Raw genomic sequence first — 21,159 nt, 5'->3', positions numbered from 1 at the left:
GTTCTTAGACTTGAGAGAAAATCCATGACAGTGTTCCGATTAAGCAGTAAGGGTTACTCTATCAATATTTGCTCTTGTGATCACTAGCTCATGGAAATGACGATAATAAAAGCGAGTTGAGAAAAAAGAAAATTCAAGTGACTATTTTGCTTGTTTTGTGGTTTTACATCACTATGCACCTGGCTCTACATCCTTAATTGTTCTTATATAATATCAGATTACATAAAACAGATCTTACATAATTATTGACCAGATCATTATATAGCCCTGTGTTTCCCTTGGACAGAACCGTGTGCTGCTCCTATGACTATAAAATCCTCTGCTACACCCTAAAAGAAAAACTTAATAAGGAGGCTAGACAGAAAGTTCAATACTTTTGAAACTATAACTAACACTGATGATTTCTGGTGTGTCCACAATTCCTTTGATAACAAAAGCAATCTGTCCATAGGAGACATACATTTAATCTCAATAGCACAAACATCTCAATCTTATTCTAATGATTTAAACACAGACCTGAATGTGTATTACTTTCAGTGAATCTATGTTTTAAATTACTATTCTGTTTACTGTAACTCTTAGGACACTGACTTTTTATATAATTGTACCATTTACATTGCACTTTAATATATTAAGTAAATATACATTCTGATTTTTGCCTTTCATTTTGTATACTTCATTTCATAGCACATACTTGGAAAGCTTTGTAAGAGTGACAGCAGTGTTTAACTAAACTATTCACTGAATTCTGGAATAGCATCCTCTGGAGATAATGAACGATACCATCAATGTCAAAACCTAAGAAGCCTAGCCATACCTAATAATCCTAAATGCTGACAATGAACTGTGACCACAGTTTGGTCAGAAACCATCTCTGCAGAAAGATGATCAGGTTGATTTTCATTTTGGAATACTATAGATCATTAATCAGACATGAAGAACAAACCAAGGGGGAAAGCTGAAAACCCTGCCCACCTCCTCTGCTTTTTTCTTCAGCTATTGGAACTTAGGACTGTCTGGGTTAAAAAATGAGCAATTCTCAGGCCAACCAGGATGTTTTAGGCATTCTCCAAATTGCCTTTGTTCCTTCTCCCCACCAGGAGAACGGAGGGAATATACTAAGCCAGGGGAACCATCCAGAGACATAAGGACAAAAGCTTTAGAGTCTGACTAAAACTTGAAGAGGAAGGTTTCTCACATGAAAAAATTGGTGGTCAAAGTACAGGGGAAACTCAGCAACTCTAAGAACATGTGTGAAGGGTGGAGCATTATTTCAGAAAGGGGGAATCCAGAAAATATTTTCAGTACTCAGAGGAAATGGACCTATAAACACAGGAAACCAAGATTCAAACGACAGCTCTTCAGAAACAGTAAGATATCCCAGAGGGAAGCTGAGAACTGGAAGATAAAGAGAGCCTAAAAAAAACTGATAAAGATATATGTGAGTAAACTATACCCAAACTACAAAGTGTGCACTACTTTCAAGTACACACTACAGAGTCACTAAAGTCATACAAAGTGTCTATCTACAACAGAATTAAACAAGAAATCAGTAATAGTACTACATCTTACAGCTTATTGAAGATCCGAATTTACAGACAGTGTTACTGAAGGATGGACTGAAAAGATGATAGTGTGCTACAATTTATGTCTAAATATTATTGTACATAAAATATCCATCAAATAACATAAAATGAAAGAATTACTCTAAAATGCCCAAACATCAAGTTCTGGGCAACAGGAAAAGCTTATAAAGGAAAGCTTAAGCATGAGGATTCCCAAATAAAATAGAGGAGGTGGAGAAACAAACTATTAAATACGTTAATTAACACTTAAGGTGAAAATGGTCCACACTTCCAGGAAAGGCGAACAATTCTCATCTCATTCACAAGCTTCTGTAGATCTATATCAAGGAAAGTCTCTTCACTGCTCTTTCTCCTGTTCCACCCAGAAAACTCGAACTCGTCTCTTCAATCCTTCGCATCTTAACCTTCTGTTTGTTTGTATCCATCTTGGTGGTTAGCTCTTGGAGGCATTAATGAATTACCAATCTGAAGCGGTAACTTGAGAAGATGATTGTGTGGTTTTATGTCCCAGAGCAGGAGCACTGCTGAGGGGTTCAGTGTTGTTTTTCTCAAGGGTGGAAAGAAACATGTAAGCACAAGATACACAACTCTGTGTGTGTGTGTGTATGCGTACATATATGTATATGCACAAGAGGCCCTTCCAGGATCAGGGTTTCTTCTGTCTGGTGGTGCATAAAACTAGCATTTACTCTGAGAAGTCTTGGGGAAGTGGGGCCTGGGGACTAGAAGGACAGACTTTAATCATCCCTTGCTGACAAGCAAAGTGACACTTTCCAAGATGGTACAAACTCTTGCAGAATTCATTAAACTTGCGTAGAACATTCTTTCCTGCTCCCACCCCAAGAGACCTTGTTAGCCAATTCTTGACAAAAAGCTACAGAGCATTTGTCAAGTATCTGATGTAATAATGGGGACACTGAAAGGAAAGGCATTTGTGCCCCCAAAATGGAAGAAAAGCTGTTATCTTTATCTTGGAAAACTTACTTAAAATGCATTAAAATTCAAGAGTGGTTTAACATGCTCCTAAATTTCTTATTGCAAAATCATGTTTGGATAAAACCTGTTCATAAAACAAATTCAAGCAAAGTAACTTATCAATGTGTTTGTCAAAAGGCCTGTGGTTTGAATAATCTGACATCATCTGTTTTAATGGTACTATATTGAATTTGAGCTTCTTTATTCCAGAATAACTAATACTCCTACTCAAATGTAAGTTATAAAGGGAGATACCATGTTTGCTTTGTGACAGTATTTTCAGCTCTAGGATGTACAGAGTAGTGCCTACACAAAGTGAGCCTTCAGTAAATAATAGAAAAAAAATAATGATCAAGCTGTGTTCTTTCATCCCCATCCAAATGCAATAAAGACTAGAATACATAATACCAATAAAGTTCCTTATAAAATTTGTTTTTCGAATCCTATACCATCATATTACCATTAAGGTCTTCCCGCTCCCTTACCTCTCACGGTCTTTACAAGGCGCTCCTATCCACCCCTTTCTCCTCCCCCTTACTTCTTCCTTTCTCTATTTTCCCCTTCGGATCATTGCTTCCCACTTGGCCCTCCCTTCTGAAAGGGTGGTGGAGGTACTGATAGCGCTGATGAAGCCAACACGGTGGAGGAAACAGGCTTGTGTGGCGCGTCACTGGATAACAAGGGTGACACCAAAGCATGCTTAGTCTTCATGCTCCAAGTCTGTGAACTATAATTTTTATGCTTGGTAGTGTCTCTGCATTTTGCAATATTGTTTAACATACTTATCTTTATCTCTGAAAGAGAAGGAAAATATTTCTAGAGAAGAAGGAAACTGATAATGCTGATGTCCCACTATTTCAGCATGTCAGCACAAGAAGGAAGTTTGCAGTCTTTTCCCTTCTCAACTCTTTGCTGTTGTATGGACCTTGAATTTACCCATCTATACCTCATTCGCACTCAGCAAGACCCAACCCTAAGCCTTTGAAAACGAACTCTAGCTAGGGTTTACAGTTTTTTCTTTAATTTGCACATATTATTTGGAATTATAAAGCAACTCATATTGTCCAAGCATATAAACTCTGTGTTTATTGGGTTTTGTTTGGTTAGTTTTTCTATTTAAAACAACAACAACAAAATAAACAAACTTAAGTATAAAGACATCAGAGGCCAAGATGACATTTAGGTTGAGTCTTTGTGTACATTGTTATCTGTTGCTGAATTACAAAGTGCCCCCAAATTAGTGAATTAATGTGACAACTAGTGTATTTGCTGAGGAATTCATAGGCTACAGCTGAGTGGCCTATTTTTTCCATGTGACATTAGTTGTGGTCTCTTCTGTGGCTATATTCAGATGACATATTTGTTGATTTCTGAGTCACATTTAGCTGTGCTAGAGTTGGGTTCAAATGTCTAGATGGCTTGACTGTCAAGTCTGGCAGCTCAGCTGTGACGGCTGAACTGTCCAGGCTAGAAAGGCATGCTTCTGGTGTGGTATTGTAGCAAGGTAGCTGGATCTCTTTACCAGATTCCAATGTCTATCAGGAAATGGATATTCTCATTACACCTGACATCCTAATTCAGGTGGCATCCATCTATGCTCCATTATTTTCATCAAAGCTACTCAGAGGGACAAACAAGATTCAAGAAGTTCATGTAGAAGAATTCACTTCTTGGGCAGTTTTTCTATGTCTGGTTTACCTCAATCAATGTAACCTTTTCCAGTAACATCCATTTACCTGCAAATTTCATGGTGCGAATTTTCTTTACAGTTGAATTCCATTGTGTATCTGTATCATATTATCACCATCCAGCCATCAGTTCTAGCCGTTGTGAATAGAATTGTGTGGCAATGAACGCATATGAGCAGATATCTGTAGTAGGATATGGAATCTTTAATGAATATGCTCCATCTGGATGTTCTATTTCTAGTTTCTCAAAAAACTTTTGCACTGATTTCCATAATAGCTGCATGAGTCTACCCTCCCAGCAACAGAGATAAGGGTTTCCTTCCCCCCCCCCCCCCCGCCAACAGCATTTGTTATTTAATGACTACCTCATAGTCATTCAGTAGGAATCCCAAAGTACTTTTAATTTGAATTTCCTTAGCAACTAAGGATGTTGAAGACATGTAAGTGGTTACTAGCCATGTGCATCTTATTTTGAGAATTCTCTGTTCGTATCTACAGCCCACTTTTATGGGGTTGTTTGTTTCACGTTTTGAGATCTTACTGTATTCTGGCCATTAATCTCCTCTCAGTTGTACAGATGGCAAAGGTTTTCTCTCATTTCATAGACTTCAATGGGTTGTTTCCTTTTCTCTGTGGAAGCTTTTCAATTTCAAGAGGTCCCATTTGTTAACTGTTGGGCTTTTTTCCTGAGTGACCAGAATCCTATTAGGAAGTTATTACCTATGCTTGTAAGTTATAACAACTTCCTACCTTTTCTCCTAGAAGTTTCATATTTTTGTTGAGGTTTTTTGGTACATTTGTAGTTGATTTTAGTGAAGAGTGACTCTGAATTATTAAACTATTCTCCCGACTAGGTGTCAGTCCATTAGCTATCTCTGATTATCCTGGCTGGTTTTGTTAGTTTATCAACTCAAGTTAAACTAGAGTCATTTGGGAAGAAAGACTCTCAATTGAGAAAATGTTTCTGTAAGATTGGTCTAATAGGTAAGTCTGTAGGCATTTTCTTGATTAATGGTTAATGTGGGAAGACCCAGCTTACTGTGCATAGTGTGCCAACCTTATGCAAGTGACCTGGAGTTGTATGAGAAAGCAAGCTGAGCAAACTATGAAGAGCATGAAGAGCAAGCCCGTGAAAAGCATTTCTCCATTGCTTTATTCCCGCCTTCAAGCTTCTGCCTCGAGATCCTACCCTGACTTTCCTCAGTGACACAATATGATCTGAGAGTGATAGGAAGAAATAAACTCTTTGGATTGTAGTGTTTTACCGCATGGAAATCTTCACTAAGACACTGATATTGTGTTTTTACTCAAACTTTTCCTAGGCAATGAAAAGATCCTGGTGTGTGATACCTAACACACTGTCAGAATGCACACACAAATATGCACATAAAAGACTGAATTTCAAGAAACATCTAGTTTTGCCTTACAAGAAACCTATTTGATTACCTAAGAGAAACAAATTCTAGCAACACTAGACTGACAGATAACTCTGGCTTTTCAGTTTTTGTCTCACATTCTTAAAACTTGTTCATCTATAAAAGATGTTTTCCTCTTTTTACTCAAATTACTACTTGATGTGGGATAAGGAAAAATAAGAGACTCCAGTAGGTCAAAAAATTAAGCAATTAAAATTTCTAAGCACTAAATGCCTGGAATAAGAAAAGAGACTCACTATCAATGACACAACTCATGTCATTTTGGTTGTATTTAGAGAGCAAACTCCAAACTGGATTTTTCTTATCTGGTTTTCATTAAATAAGGTAAGTTTGCACTTTAAGACAAATGTTGAGTTTGTGTCACAATGAAAAACTCTTAACATTGGGCTGTGGAAATGGCTCAAAAGGTAAATAGCCTGCTTTGTTAAGCCTGAAGATCTGGGTTTGAATTCCCAGCATCCACATAAAAGCCAGGTGTAGTATAACCCAAGAACTGGAAGACAGATCTCAGAGACTTGCTGGCCAGTCAGTCTAGACAAAGTAGTAAGCTCCAGGTTCAACAAGAGCCCTTGTCTCAAAAATGAGATGGAGAAGCAACTGAGGAAGACACCCTGATGTCAATCTATGCCCTACACACACACACACACACACACACACACACACACACGCATGCATGTGTACTTTCACACATGTGGACTTATGCAGGCACTACACACACACACACACACACACAGAGAGAGAGGGAGAGAGAGAGAGAGAGAGAGAGAGAGAGAGAGAGAGAGAGAGATAGGGGAGAGAGAGAGAGAGAATCTTGTATTGTCATCATAAACCAGTAATGGTAATGAATTGGCATGGTATTTTCATATCTGAATTGTGTTAGGTATTAGTAACATAATCGGAGTAACAACCTGTAAGATTCTCAAGTAACAGAATTCAATGAGTAATCATAATTTTGACTTTAGGGGAACACATCAGCTAGAAAACTACATACATCTGATGTGGGATTCCCCTCTGTCTTCTGTGAATATGTTTTATTACCATTGGTTAAGAAAGAAGCTACTTTGGATTATGGCAGGGCAGAATAGAGCTAAGCAGGTAAACTAAACTGAATGCAGAGAGAAAGAAGGCAGAGTCAGGCAAATGCCATGAAGCTACTGAATAAGAAGGATGTCAGAACCTTAATGGCAAGTCACATCCTCGTTGTGATACATAGATTAATAGAAATGGGTTAATTTAAGATGTAAGAGCTAGCTAGGAATACACCTGAGCCACCGGCCAAACAACATTGTAATTAATATAGTTTTTGTGTGAGTATTTGAGTCTGGGTGGCCAGGAAATGAAAATGCAGTCTCCATTTACATACATCCACTAGGCACTAATTAAAATCTCTTAAGAAGAAGGGAATATAAATAGATTAAAGTAGTAGCTAATGAGTTTCTTAACAGCCTATAACAAAAATAAATATAGTGCATTGATATTTTGGTTAGATATTGTAAAATGCCATTAAATTTTTCATTGCTTTACATGGTTCTTATTTCAAAGCTCACATCAAAGTAATCTCACCCATAATTACTTCTGAATCATTAAATAATTGGGAAATGTTTAAAAATTAGGGCCATCTCCACTGGGATCCTAACTATTAAGTAAGTATTCACAATTCTTTATTCACATTTAAAGTTATTATTACTATACTTTTTAATAAGCAAAATATGCCCCAATGGCTTTCTATCCTAAAAAGGACATCCTAAAGACTTTGTCTACATATGGCCAGTGGGTACCTGCTCTCATAGGACATCATTAGCTGTCTTTCCTACTGATCCAAGTAGGTCACTGAACAATTCATTTGTATGTAGCACAGTTAGATGAATTTTTCTTTTACATCATGTTGGTTTAGATTTCAACTATAATAGTTCATGTAATATTTATAATAGTTAGAATTTGAAGAATAGTATTTTGGAATGTTCTTGCCCCAATGTTTGAGATTTTTCAACATATTAAGTATAAGAATTGCTTCAGATATTCTTTTTTCCATTTGTGTGTGAGTGTGTATGTGTGTGCACACATGCACATAAATATGTAGCTGCATGTGATGTGTATGCAAGTGTGCAGAGGACAGAGAATACTGGGAGTCCTGTGTCACCATGACCCACGTTATTCCCTTGATACATGGTCTCTCACGGGGTCTGGAACCTGCTGGGGTTTTTTTGGGTGGACTCAAACTCCAACAATCCTCCGGTCTCAGCTAGCCCTTCTCCAGCACCACTTACTGCTATACATTTGGCTGTGCCCAGCTTTTTTGTGGGTACTGGGGATCCAAACTTGGGTCCTCATATTATTGCAGCAAGCATTTAACTAACCAAGCCATCTTCTCAGCCCTAAAACTGACTTTAATGAAGAAAGTAAAAACTGAAATTTCTAATTGGAGGAATGGTGAAAGTTTAAGGAAGTCAAGAAGAGAGGTCCAGTGATTAATTTGTCTCAGCTAAGGGAAACAGTATCTCTGGATATGTCACAAATAAAATGGTCCTATTTAATCATATGTCTGAGACTCTATTTAATCATATGTCTGAGACTCTTGAACCACCTTAGAGAGCAATGTGGCTCTCCACAATAACACCAATTATTGGGAAGTCATGTTTTAAATGCATTTCTACTGTCCTGTAAATAGCATAGTGCTAAGGCCCAGGATTTGCAAGAGGTGAAAGCGACGGTCTGTCAGCCTTTCATTGGTGTGCTAGTAAGGGCCTAACAACTGCCCCAGGACAGGGAATCTCTGATTTATAGTATCAGCCAGCCAATTTTCCACTATGGCTATCTTAAGCTGCCAACCAAACATCACTGTACAGAGCTTGAAGAGATGAGCAGCTTCTCTCTATGATACAGTACCATCTCAGAACAGATAAAAATAGATGTACATCACATCAAGAATACAAAAAATAATCAGTTGGAAGATGATGCAGAATACATATAATCTTAATGTACCTATCATTTAGTTACTGTTATGTAATTTTTAGTAGTGGTTGTATTTAACAACCAGCTTGCAAAAATTCCTGAAAATTTGACATCTGGATTGTCAAAAGTCAACCTGTGCTAGCTGGAGTGCTCCTCTAAGATCACTGGTGTTCAGATGGCTGCAGGCAATAAGGTCAAGGAACAAAAGTCATATATAAAGTAATCAATCATGGGCTGTACCAGGCTTTTTCTCTTAGGCCACCAACCAGCTCCCAAATCATGACTTATCTAGTTTTGAATGCTCGGTCTAGCTTAGCCACATTTCTGGCTCTCTCTTTTAACTTATTGATCTGTTTCTCCTTATCTACCTTTGGCCTCAGGGCTTTTTATCTTTTCTTCTGTATATCTTACTTTCACTGTTTCTCTATGTCTGGCTGATTGGCATCTGCCTGACTTTTTTCTCCTAGTGTGTCCCTCATTCTCTCCTCCATCTTCTCTTGTTTTTCTCTTCTGTTGGACCTGGATGTCTCCTCCTATTTATTCTCTCTGACTGGCAGCCCCACCTATCCTTTCTCCTGCTCAGCTATTGCCTTTTTATTAGACAAATCAGGTGCCTGGGGCAGGCAAAGTAAAACAGATTTTCGTAATTAAGCAAACGCAACATAAACAAAAGTAACACACCTTTACACAGTTAAAGTAATAGTCTGCAACATAAACAAAAGTAACACACCTTTACACAGTTAAATAGTCTGCAACATAAACAAAAGTAACACACCTTTACACAGTTAAAGTAATAGTCTGCAACATAAACAAAAGTAACACACCTTTACACAGTTAAAGTAATAGTCTGCAGCATAAACAAAAGTAACACATCTTTGCCTAGTTAAAATGATATTCTACAACAATAGGCACTATACATCTTCCCTCAGACGTGAGAATTTTATTGCAGACCTCTGTGTTTGAGATGATGGCCTCCCAAACTCTCTTGGTCTGTGATGGAATGCTGAGTCTCATAAAGAATACACATATTATCAATTATCTATACTTAATTTCAACTCTTTCAACTTTATAGTGGGTTATGCTCCATGTTTTGGTTGCCTTTTATTTTTTTATTGATCCTAACTTTTTCCTGAGTTACTTTAAGATTTTTTTCATTATCACCTAAGCAGTCTTTTATCCTGACACATAAGCCAGGATTTTGAAAGATATTCCCCCAATTTCTTCACTTTATCCTTCAGTGTAACATCATCTTTCAAGAGAAAGAGTAAAAATAGGAGTTGTTTCAACCCTCCATTTGTAGTATAAATTCTACCATCTCATTGGGCAAAGTTTCTTGGATGGATCCAAGAAGTCAGTGGGAAGTCATTACACTATGGATAGGCTATGCATGCATGACACATGAAAAATTGAACTGTTAGTGTAATTAATCTACTTCATTTATCATCATCATCAGGAAAAAGTAAGTAAGAAGACATAGAATCATGGATTCAATGTGCTAAAAGCTCTGATTACCAATTTTTTTAGAGGGGGGCTAGTTGTTAAATCAGTCTGTACGAGTGTCTATCATACAAGAGCTTGTAAATACTGCAAAGTAGATTGTGAGGTGCCAGCTTACCAGCATGCCACTAAAATCATTGCAAAATCCACATCCGATGCTTCTCCCATATACAAGTCATTATCTGATCAAGTTACTTTCCCGTAGCACGTTAGAGAAAATAACACAGGCATAATTATCAGTTTGCAGGTTTTCTTTTTCTTAGTTACCCATTAAACATGCAAATAGCCTAAATTAATTGTTCTAAAGATAGATGGCTCATCACGTCTTCAACAGGTACTATAAAACTGTAATTAAGTAAATATCATCAAGGAAATTACTTGAGTTTATAGTTTCCAATTTGCTATTTTAAGAGTACTTTAATTCTCACTAATTCTCTATTTTTCTATAAATTTACTTTCGATAACTCTAGGGTCAGCAACAGTTTATAGTAGCTTATGAATTTTTATCCATAGAGAGTTGAAGCTCTTAAGTTAGGTTGACCTTAGCAATATGGGATTTTTTTTTGCTACCCAAAGAACTTGAACATAGGTATATCCATGTATTATAAATAAAAATGGAAACTTATTCTATTTCAAATAAAAGTAAGCATGTTTTTATAAACCCCAACACTTCTGCTACTGGGGATGCAGGAAGCATGGGTCTTTTCAATCTTGGAGCCACTCAATTCCATTACATATCACAAGTGAACAAGTCACAGTTCAAGAAAGCACATAGTATTGGAAAAGCTGAAAATGGATAGGTGTTGGTGTTTCTCTTTCTTTGGAAACAAGGCAATTGTGACATGATTCTCCTTTGTGGGTTTAAAAATTTTTAATTCTTAAAATTAACTCATGGAATATTGTTTTCATATGGGGTTTGCAAGCATATTCCACCTTCTTCATGTCTTTGTCCCCTTTTCCATACTTGCACATCCATATTTATTGACACTCCTTTGATTGCAGAAAGAAATTGAACTAGCCTACATGTTAATCAATAGGTGAATGGTAAAGAAAACGTGTTTTTAAAAGAAATTCTAAGAGTTAGTTGTGAAACTATACCTCTATTTCTTTCATACTGAAGGAAAAACTGAATATATGCACACATCCACACTTTTACCTTCTTTCTCATATACATATATATAAAGTATGTGTCTCTCTGTGCATATGTGTGTGCATGTGTGTGTGACTGTGTGTTCATGTGTATGTGCGTGTGCACATGCATATGTGTAGGCTGAGGCAAGAAATCACAAGTTCAAGGACTGCCTGGGCTACATAGGAAATTTAAGGCCAGCGTGAGTATCTTAGTGAAATCCTGTCTTACAAAAAAAAAACCCACAAAAAGAGTTTAAAACAAAGCTGGGGATACAACTCAGTGGTAGAGTACATGCCTAGGACATAGAAACCCTAGATCCAATATCTACCCCTAGGAAAAAAGAATTCATGTTCAGGTATTTTTAACAGTAAAAAAGTCACAATATTAGAATTATTTAGCTACATTTTTATATTTAAAGAACTGTATCATCACTCTAGAGAGCAAGATAAGGTGTGGGTGATGATTTGGTAGCATGTGCCTAGCAAAGTCTGGGAGAATGAATGACTCAGGCAAGGAAACATGAGTTATTTGGAAAATAATGTTATAATATCATAATGTATGAAAGAACATATATAAACTGTTCCATATTTTGTAAGCATAAAGCTTATACAGAAGTAATTGAAAATCTCATAGACAAATTCAGGCATGTCTCAATGAAAAAGCCATTAAAGTTAAAAATAGAAAAGTTAATATAAGATGTTTTATTACAGGTGTATGTGGGTAAAGAAAATTACAGTAATTATATGATAGATATGCATTCAAAATCAACCAGAATTGGAGCAATATTCAGAAACCCAGATTTTCAAATAACAGCATGTTTAAACCAACTTGAGTGATTTTATAGTTAGATAAAATAGCAAAGAATTTAATCTGAGAAATAATATGAAGGTATTTTATTGTGCTCACAAGATCTTTCCTTAAATAAAATGGTACATTGTTTATTACCTCATCTCATATTCTTTATTTAAGAAGCCACTGCATATACAGCACTCATACTTTCTATATAAGAATGCAGCTTTCCCAATTCTTCTGCTGGAGAAAAGGCAGTTTGGGTCACACAGGGAATGACTTCCATATCCCTTTCCAGCAGTGGTTCTCAACCTTCCTAATGCTGCGATTCTCTAATACGGCTCCTCATGTTGTCGTGACCTCCTCAACCAAAAAAATTATTCCATTGCTACTTCATAACTGTAATTTTACTACTGTTAAAGCCTGATGTAAATATCTATATGGAGGACATCTGATATGCGACCCCTGTGGGGGTCACAACCCACAGGTTGAGAACTGCCACTGCTTTCCAGAGTTCAGTGGTTGACTCAGCAGCAGTCATGTGCAGTGTGCAGCCAAGAGAGCAGCATCACGGCACTTTAGCTTACTGTCCTTCCACTGCTCGGCGTGAGTATTTATTCAGATAGCTTTCCCCACCTGAAATTGATCTGTTGTTTTTGTTCCTGCGCAGAAATGGTTACTCCCTCTGCTGCAGCTCCTGCTACTTTTTTTCTTACTCTAAGTTGTACTGTTCTTATAAAAATATGAAACATCGGTATTTACAAATAACTTTGGGAAAATGTTAATGTTCTTCTATTTCTCTCATTCTCCTTATTTGCAATTCCCTAAATCAAGACTCTCAAAGTATATGTTTACTAAGAATGACAAGTCAACTGTACCGTCTTAAAACAAATCAGTACTATGGAAATATTTTTTAAAAGAGTGTACCAAAGGCATGATGCCATATTCTATACATTTTCATTTGAATTATGGTCTCCGTCTTTTTAAAAACCAATATTTTCAGTATATAACAAACTAGGAGAAGTAGGTTGTTTGCATGAAGGTAATATCCCCTCTCACAGGTATTCATGCTCAGAATAAAGTCTTCTACTTGCCAGTGTCTTGGCACTTAGTGCTTCGCCGTAAGGACTAAAAACATTTGTTAAACTTTGTTAATCAAACAAGTAGAGAGTGCATTTGTTGATATTAGTGTTTAAGTCAAAGCCATGAAGTAGCAGACTTTCTCCCCGTTACCTACCAACTATGAAAGAGGAGAAAAGAGAAGGAGGTACAGTGGAGGGGAAGGTCTCTGTGGTTTGTGGGTTGAGAGATAACAAATAGATATGTTCAAAGTTTCTAGAGTAGAACTGTAAGCTTTAAATTATCTTAAAACTTTGACATATAAAACTCTCTATAAATTTATCTTCTATCTTCACTTAGAAGCCATTGTATTTATAAAAACACACAGGCCTGAAGAGTGAGAAACAAAGCACAAAATAGAAACTTTGAAGCAAATTTAGCACATCCCTATCACCTATATTACCTACTTGTGAGGTGTCAGGGAGAAAAAAAAATCAATCCTTGGTTCTGGCTTGTACAGATATGGCTGCTCACCCACAGGTGCAACTATACCGTCAACTGCTGCACGTGAAGGTTTGCAGCAAAGCCATCATACACTGTGCTTTACAAAGCCCTAGATGGTTTCAAGACATGGGAAAACTATCACACAAGCACACAGAAGTGAAATGCTTGGTTTGTTCTGTTCACATGACACCAGAAAAACCTGACTGACACACACTGGTGTAGATCTTTAATAACGCTTGTTTGGTTTCACACGTGTGAAGGTGCCCTTAAGGGAGAGACAGAATACACTGACTCCTGGGAGCTTACAGCAGACCAACGAGTATCTCTCTGTTTGACTTTGTTCTCTTTTCATGCCTTAATACATCTACCTAGCTATTATCAAACAAGAAATGAAAGATAAGAAAATTATCCATAGACAATTATAAACGCATAAAAGGGAGAAATAATATGGAGCAGAAACCAGGACAACAGAACTAGCAAGGAGTGCTTGGCAAGGATGAATTAACTATGTTCAGTCTGCTCTGGAGCTAACTTTGCAAGCAGTTAACCCGGCTGAACTCATATCACTCGGCCTCCTCTTCCGAAGTCTTAGGAAGAAGTACTACTATTGAGAACTCAGTTTTGTGAGGCAGATAAATCACTATTTAAGATGCACAACATTTTTGTAAAGGAAAATTAAACTCAATGTGGAACTGTATTGTAAGAGAAGCATCATCTGAGAGACCAATGGGATAGTCTTCTTTATCACAACTGTAGCATTAGCTAAATCCACAAATGTCTGTGGGACCTGCTCTATGAATATGTGAAATGAGACTTCTTCTACGCATTTAATGGACTGTCAACACCTCCTATAGCATGGAAGATTAGCTCGGAATCTGTCCCACAAAATGTGCATAACCAGTAATACTTTGTGGGTATATGACATTTGTCCTAAAAAGAATCTTGACATAGCCTGATTTAAAAGTCTTAGCTATAGAATAATCAAGATACTGTATGAAATATAACTAGACTGTAGCATTTATGTAATCTTTATATGTTAGGCATAATTAGCTTTAGTATTGCCTGTGAGACCTGCTGGCATTACTTTTTCAGCTTAGAACACAAAACTTCCAGAAGACTGTTATGTGGAATGAGAAAGCTATTTTTATCAACTATGAATATGAACAGTCACACACTGACAAATACTGAAAATAATTTTGAATATGGAAAAACTGGTAAGCAACTGAAAAGCATTTGTAATCAAACAGTTCAGACGCCTGCAAGCTGCTCCGCAGGCAGCAGACCACCTCCACTTCTGGTGTCCGGATCCAGACATTGTGTCTTTAGCACATGAAACTCTAGAGCACATTCAGAGAGCAACATGGACACAATCGTGAGACAGCCTGCAGTATCTGTAAGATTTCATCTAGAGAAAAGAAAGCCAGAAAAGAGGTTTTGAGACATAGAGAGAAGGGGAGGAAGAGAGAAAGAGAGAAGAAGGGATGGATGGAGAGAGGGATGGGGGAGGGAAGGAAGGAAAGGGAGACTGACAGAGAGACAGAAAGAGAGAGACAGATATAAGAATATTTAAATGTTTCTTGTGCCTCCAAGAGAAGTCATCAAATGTTGACTCAATACAACAAGATGATTAGCTTGTTTTTTTTTTTTTTTTTTTTTTTTTTTTTTTGTAGAACACACTACTTCAAGAGGCAACAGTTTTCCCAATGTCAGACAGGCCCACATGCAACTTGTCTTAGTTAGTGTGGAAAAGGTTTATATTGAGGAAAGGTGGTAGCAAAAGAAAAAGTTCACCAATCTTGAGAAAAATTTAACACTTTTATGAATGTTACACAATATGCACAAACACAGACTGGAACAATAATGACTCGTTTATGTATTCCCCAAACAGAGTGTCTTGTTAGCAAAAGGTAATAATCATCTATTTATATACCCTTTACTATTTCTACTTTCTTAAAGTCCCTCCTATGAATAGCTACTGACATCTCACCTTGATAAGTATATATTCACTTATCTGTATTATAAAAGTGCTAATTTGCAGTAGGAAAAAAATCCTGATAAGAAAGCATCTTTGCTTCATCACATCAGTCAATAATCTCTCCTTCCCTCCCTCGCTCCCTCCCTCGCTCCCTCCTTCCCTTCTTCTCTTCCTCCCTCCTTCCCTCCTCCCCCCCTCTGTGTGTGTGTGTGTGTGTGTGTGTGTGTGTATGTATGTATGTATGTATGTGTGTGTGCTGAGTTTACTTACCTAGAAAATTCTCACTTTTTAATTCTAGGCTTTTCAAGAAAGCCTAGTTCAGAAAGGGTCTGGAAAATGAACTTCACCTAAATACAATATGATAGTTTTGTATACAAAGATATTACAGACAAAGTCTCCAGACCAGACGTGACTGTTAAATTAGCCATTCTTATACGAATGGTCTTTAAGAGAGAAGACATATATTGCACTGCTCTAACAGTACAATCAAAGCAGGATCTGCTGCCAGGCCACCTCTGTGCTATATTTAAAGAGACACAAAACCACTGTTTCTGGGGAGCAGTTTTGAACTATGTTAGAATATACCAAAGGTCCTATTTGTCAGTAAAGAACAAAAGGATGTTGGATGTAATTGGTTACACCTATAATCCCAGTACTTGGTGGGCAGTCTGTGCTACATAGGAAGTACAAGTCAAGACCCTATTCTGCCATTCCTTTATCCCCGAAACAAAATGACTTCACTTTAAGCATAAGGCAAAGTACAACCTATATAAATATATTGTGAAGGCAAGAAAAGTAATTTGAGGCAAATTATGACATTATGACTTATTACACTATATACTTACCCGCATCTCTGCTCATCATGGAGACTTCATTTCCAAGATTTCTCAAAAGGTACTTAGTCAAGTCGATGCCCTTGAATAAGATGCTGTTCCGCAGTAGACGATGAGAAGGAAAAAGCAGGACCACTGAGGAGAAGAAGAAAACATGGAAGAGTTTCATCCATAAAGAAGACTCTTCATTTCCCCACTCCATTCATTCCAAAATTCCTCCATCAACAAAAAAAACTCCTTTAAATTTTGACTAGTGACAGCTCAAGACAACCTGATCTATGGGCCAGTTTTGTTTAGCTTTGTTTGTAAACTTAGAATAACAATACCTAAAGATTTTGCTTTCACTTTTAATCTACTGTTATATCATTGGAAAAATAGCTACTTGATTTTAAATACTGGGGAAACATAACAACTGTTGTTCCTTATGGCATTATTATATACAGTACTGTATATGAGTATTATAAAATAATACTATTATAGGAACTATTATAGAAAATACTGACAATTTTAATATTTTTGACAATTTTGGAAAGATAATACTGCAGTGTCACTATCATTACCTATTGTTCCTTTTTCCAACCCTAATTATAATACTTCCTAACCTATAATACCTCAAATTTTTGCCTAAATGGTAATAATCTTTCTATCTCTCTAGTTTCCATCCATTCTGTTCATCGAATAAAACAGATGAACCTTCAGCACTACTTTGCAATTTTATGACTGCCTGATGACATCCCAGCATCAATGACAGAAAATGGCAGCATTGTAATATAGTGAAGAAGTACTGGTTAACTGTTCTCATGCACTGATCTTAGTGGTGGTTCAGATTAAACAGGGGACATACAAAAGATGATGCGGATGAGTATCAGGGAGAAAATCAGAAAGTGAACTAATCAGAGGAGAAATGATTAATTAGTAACGATGACAAGAATGTTCACAAACATGTTCATTAGACACCTGGAAACAGGGCAACACCTTGTTTAGAGTTGAGGGCCAGAAATAGGAATCTGAAAATAAAGGTGAAAGATTAAGCATGGAGAAGAGATTAAAATTCATGAGCACACATGAATTCCTCAAGGAAACAGCTTTAAACAGGAAAGAACATAATGTCAAAGGCTGGACTTTGAAGAATACCTACCCCAAGAGGACAGAACAGGAGCTAGAGTTGAGAAGCGGTAAGCTCACAGGCTGGCAGATATCTAGAAGAGGTCAGCACTACAGAGGTTCAGCAGAAATAAAATACTGAACTATCAAAGAGGGTGCAGATGAAAGAAGGCCTTGATATTTTAGTGTTTTGAAAACCCTTACCAAATTGAAATGACTTTTGAAGAACAAGAATCAGAAAGCTATAGATTGGTGATAAGTTTTATGAGGACCAATAGTAAATGGGGTTGATTTAAAAAAAAAAAAAAAACAAACTTCCTCAGCGCTTCCCAGTTTATGACGAGTTTCTTATATACAGTGGAACAAATAATAACAAACTGGATAGTAACTTGTTCTAGCAAAGCTATTTTTTTTTTTTTTTTGGTTTTTCGAGACAGGGTTTCTCTGCAGCTTTTTTAGAGCCTGTCCTGGAACTAGCTCTTGTAGACCAGGCTGGCCTCGAACTCACAGAGATCCGCCTGCCTCTGCCTCCCGAGTGCTGGGATTAAAGGCGTGCGCCACCACCGCCCGGCCAAAGCTATTTTTTTAACTAAGGATATTTGACGGTGGGCAAAGACATAAGTATGATGAGGGAATGGAAAGAGACTAAAGAAGCTGGAGATGGAGAATGTAAGGTGATGACAAACACTGGGTAGGGCACAAGTGAGGGAAAAAGTCGCAAGTTTTACTAATCCTATTAAGTCCATGAGAGCAATGAGCTAGAACTTCAACCTTTATTTCCTGACCCCAGGATATTATTTTCATTTTTGAAGTTAAAAATTCTATAAATCTATTGAGCTATGATTGACAAATAAAAATTGATGTTTATCATGTTTAGATATGCAGGTATATATTTACATAAATGCTTACCACAGTCAAACTTATCATGCCATTTGCTTCAGCTGTGTGTGCATATGTTTTGTAGGAGCATATGCGATCTACCATAGGGGCAAATTCCAACTGTGGCACCCGTTTCTGTTGTTATCTACAAACACCGTTTTATACACAGGTCTCCGATACTCACTTAAACCACAGCTAGGATTCTCTTTCCCTCTACCATGCACAAATAACCACAACTCCACTACTAACTTTAGCTTTTCCTGTTCTTCTTGCACTGTTCACTGTACTGTATCTGGATTACTTTATCTAGCATAGCGCCCTCAGCACCCATTCATGTTCATAAAAACGGTAGGATCTCCTTTCTAAAGGTTAATAATAATTTATTACATGTTCACCAACCAACAGATGCTCAAGCTCTCCCCATATCTCAGCCTTGAATGACATTGTAAACTAACATGGGGATGCAAATATATTTACAAGATACTCTTACTTTCAGAAAATGTCCAGTGGTGGAATTGTTGAGCCATAGAATAACTCTTCTACTATTATCTTGAGACGCCTCTGTATTGCTTTTCCCATAGTGCTTGTACCAGTTTATATAATTTACATTCCCACAATGGGGTACAAGTTTCCCTTTATTCTATATTCTTGCCAATACATGTTTTCTTTCAACTTTTTAATAATTATGTTAGCTGATATTGTAGGTTTTTACTTCTATGATCGGTGATGTTGAGCATCTTACATCATTTCTTATATCTGGAGGTATTTTTAACGTCCACTTTGGAAAAATGTCTATGTTCTTGTCCATTTTTTAATTGGGTTGTTTGTATTTTGCTAGTGGGATTCTTAAATGTTTATAAATATATGTTCTACAATTTTTTCTTGCATTATTAAGGATGCTTCTCTGTGTTATTTATTTTGCTATGCAGATACCTTCCACTTTAATGCAGTCTTCATCTACTTTTTGATACCTGTATTTTTGTGTCAAATTTGAAAATCCACTTTTAATATCTTTGTCAAATGTTTATTCCATGTTTTCTTCTTTTTATAGATTTGGGTCTTATGTTTAAGTCTTTAATCTGTTTTGAATTAATTTCTGTATGGTCTAAGGGAAGGTCCAATTTTTCTTTTTATATATAAGAGAAATTCAGGTTTTTTTAAAATCCCATTTATTGAAACCTTTCTCTAGTATGCATTCTTTGTACTATAAAAAAACGGAGTTCATGCACATTAGTATAAATTCTTAGTTTTCTATTTGGCTCCATTAGTCAACAGGTCTCTTTTTATGGTAGTAGCCTAATGTTTTTATCAGAACAGATTTTTAATATAGCTTAAAATCATAAAGTGTGGTATTTTCAGTTTTGTAGCTTTTGTTCAAGATAATTTTAGTTCTTTGAAACGTTTTATAGCTTCTTGACATTAAAGAGGATTTGTTGGGTTTCTGTGGAAAATGTCATGCAGTTTTGTTAGAAATTTCATTGAATCTGTACACTATATTGGTTACTGTAGACATTTTGATGTTATTGTTCAGATATATGTAAACTGATGACTTCCCTTTATCTGTCATTTAAAAGTTATTTATTCAGTGTTTGACAGTTTTTACTTCCAAAACATTGGCTAAGTTTATCTCTAAGCATTTTATTTTCTTAATGACCTTATCTTCTATTATGTGCATATGTACATATGAGGGTATGTGCACAAATTCAGGTAGTTGTGTGGGCCAGGAAAGGGTGCTGGATTCTTGGAGTTGTTTCTGAGCTGCCAGCGCATATACTGAGGACTGAATTCTGGTCCTCGGCAAGAGTAGTATGAGACCTTAATGGATGAGTCAACTTTCCAGACCCCTTTTTATTCTTTCAGATGCTACTGAAAATAAAATTTCTTACTGGATTTTATTTTAGATAATCCTTTATCAGTATATACAAACACAACTAACTTGCATGTTGACTTTTTATCTTGTAAATTTGCTGAATTTATTCTGTTTTTTGTGGCATTTTTGGAGGTTTTTATATATGAGACTTAGTCATCTGTAAATAAACAACTTAGTTTTTTTCTTTCTTGTGTGGATGTTTTTGCCCCACCTAATTGTTCTGACAAAGACTTTCAGTACTTTGTTAAATGAGCATTAGTCCTGATTTAGAGCTAAGAAGCTTTTCACTGATTTGATATTACCAGTGCATTTGTGACATCTGGCTTTTATTTTGTCAAGGTATATTCCTTGTATAATTAAAAATTTGAAGGCCTTTTAAACATGAAAGGATGCTGAATATTGCTGAATGTTTTCTTATATCTATTGATGATCATACAACTTTTATTTTTCGCTATGTTAATATAGTGCATTAACTAATTTGCATATGTTGAACCATCATCTTGTCTTAAAAGCCTTGGCATGATAATCATAAATTTAATCTAAATACAGATGTTCTTGGTGTTTTAAAATGATTACTGAGCTAGTTCAAGAATTTTGTACTACAAAAATCATTACATTTAAAAAAATTAGAATCTAAGTCTCCCAAAATAACAATATTCTAACTTTTTATTCATGGTTCATACTATATTATTATATGCATTATCTCATTTGATCTTCATAAATCAAGACAGTATTTGATTCAAGGCAAATTAATTTAGTATATTTTATTGCTTTCACTTCCTATCACTCATGAATTTTCTTTTGTCCTGATGTTCATAATAAAGGCTATAGCAATGTTATGAAAAAAACTTGAAAAACACTGCCTTTGTTTATTACGTAT

The 21,159-nt window shown here is 36.3% G+C and overlaps 1 long non-coding RNA gene across 2 annotated transcripts in view; it reads right to left on the bottom strand.

The window, feature by feature from the left end:
• The window catches only part of LOC119823064, a 105,207-nt gene that overhangs the window by 80,323 nt on the left and 3,725 nt on the right, over positions 1–21,159 (bottom strand). Inside the window, exons 2-3 of one of the 2 annotated variants that reach the window (XR_005286892.1) lie at positions 16,439–16,561; positions 4,298–4,432 (exon numbers count right to left, since the gene is read on the bottom strand). This is a non-coding gene — a long non-coding RNA (uncharacterized LOC119823064). The remainder of the gene's footprint in view (positions 1–4,297; positions 4,433–16,438; positions 16,562–21,159) is intronic. The other variant, XR_006020881.1, reaches the window with a different exon arrangement.

Source organism: Arvicola amphibius, chromosome 9 (genome assembly GCF_903992535.2).
Source record: "Arvicola amphibius chromosome 9, mArvAmp1.2, whole genome shotgun sequence".
NCBI lineage: Eukaryota > Metazoa > Chordata > Mammalia > Rodentia > Cricetidae > Arvicola > Arvicola amphibius.
The sequence above is the reverse complement of the archived record's forward strand: the minus strand, read 5'-3'. Positions and strand labels throughout refer to the sequence as shown.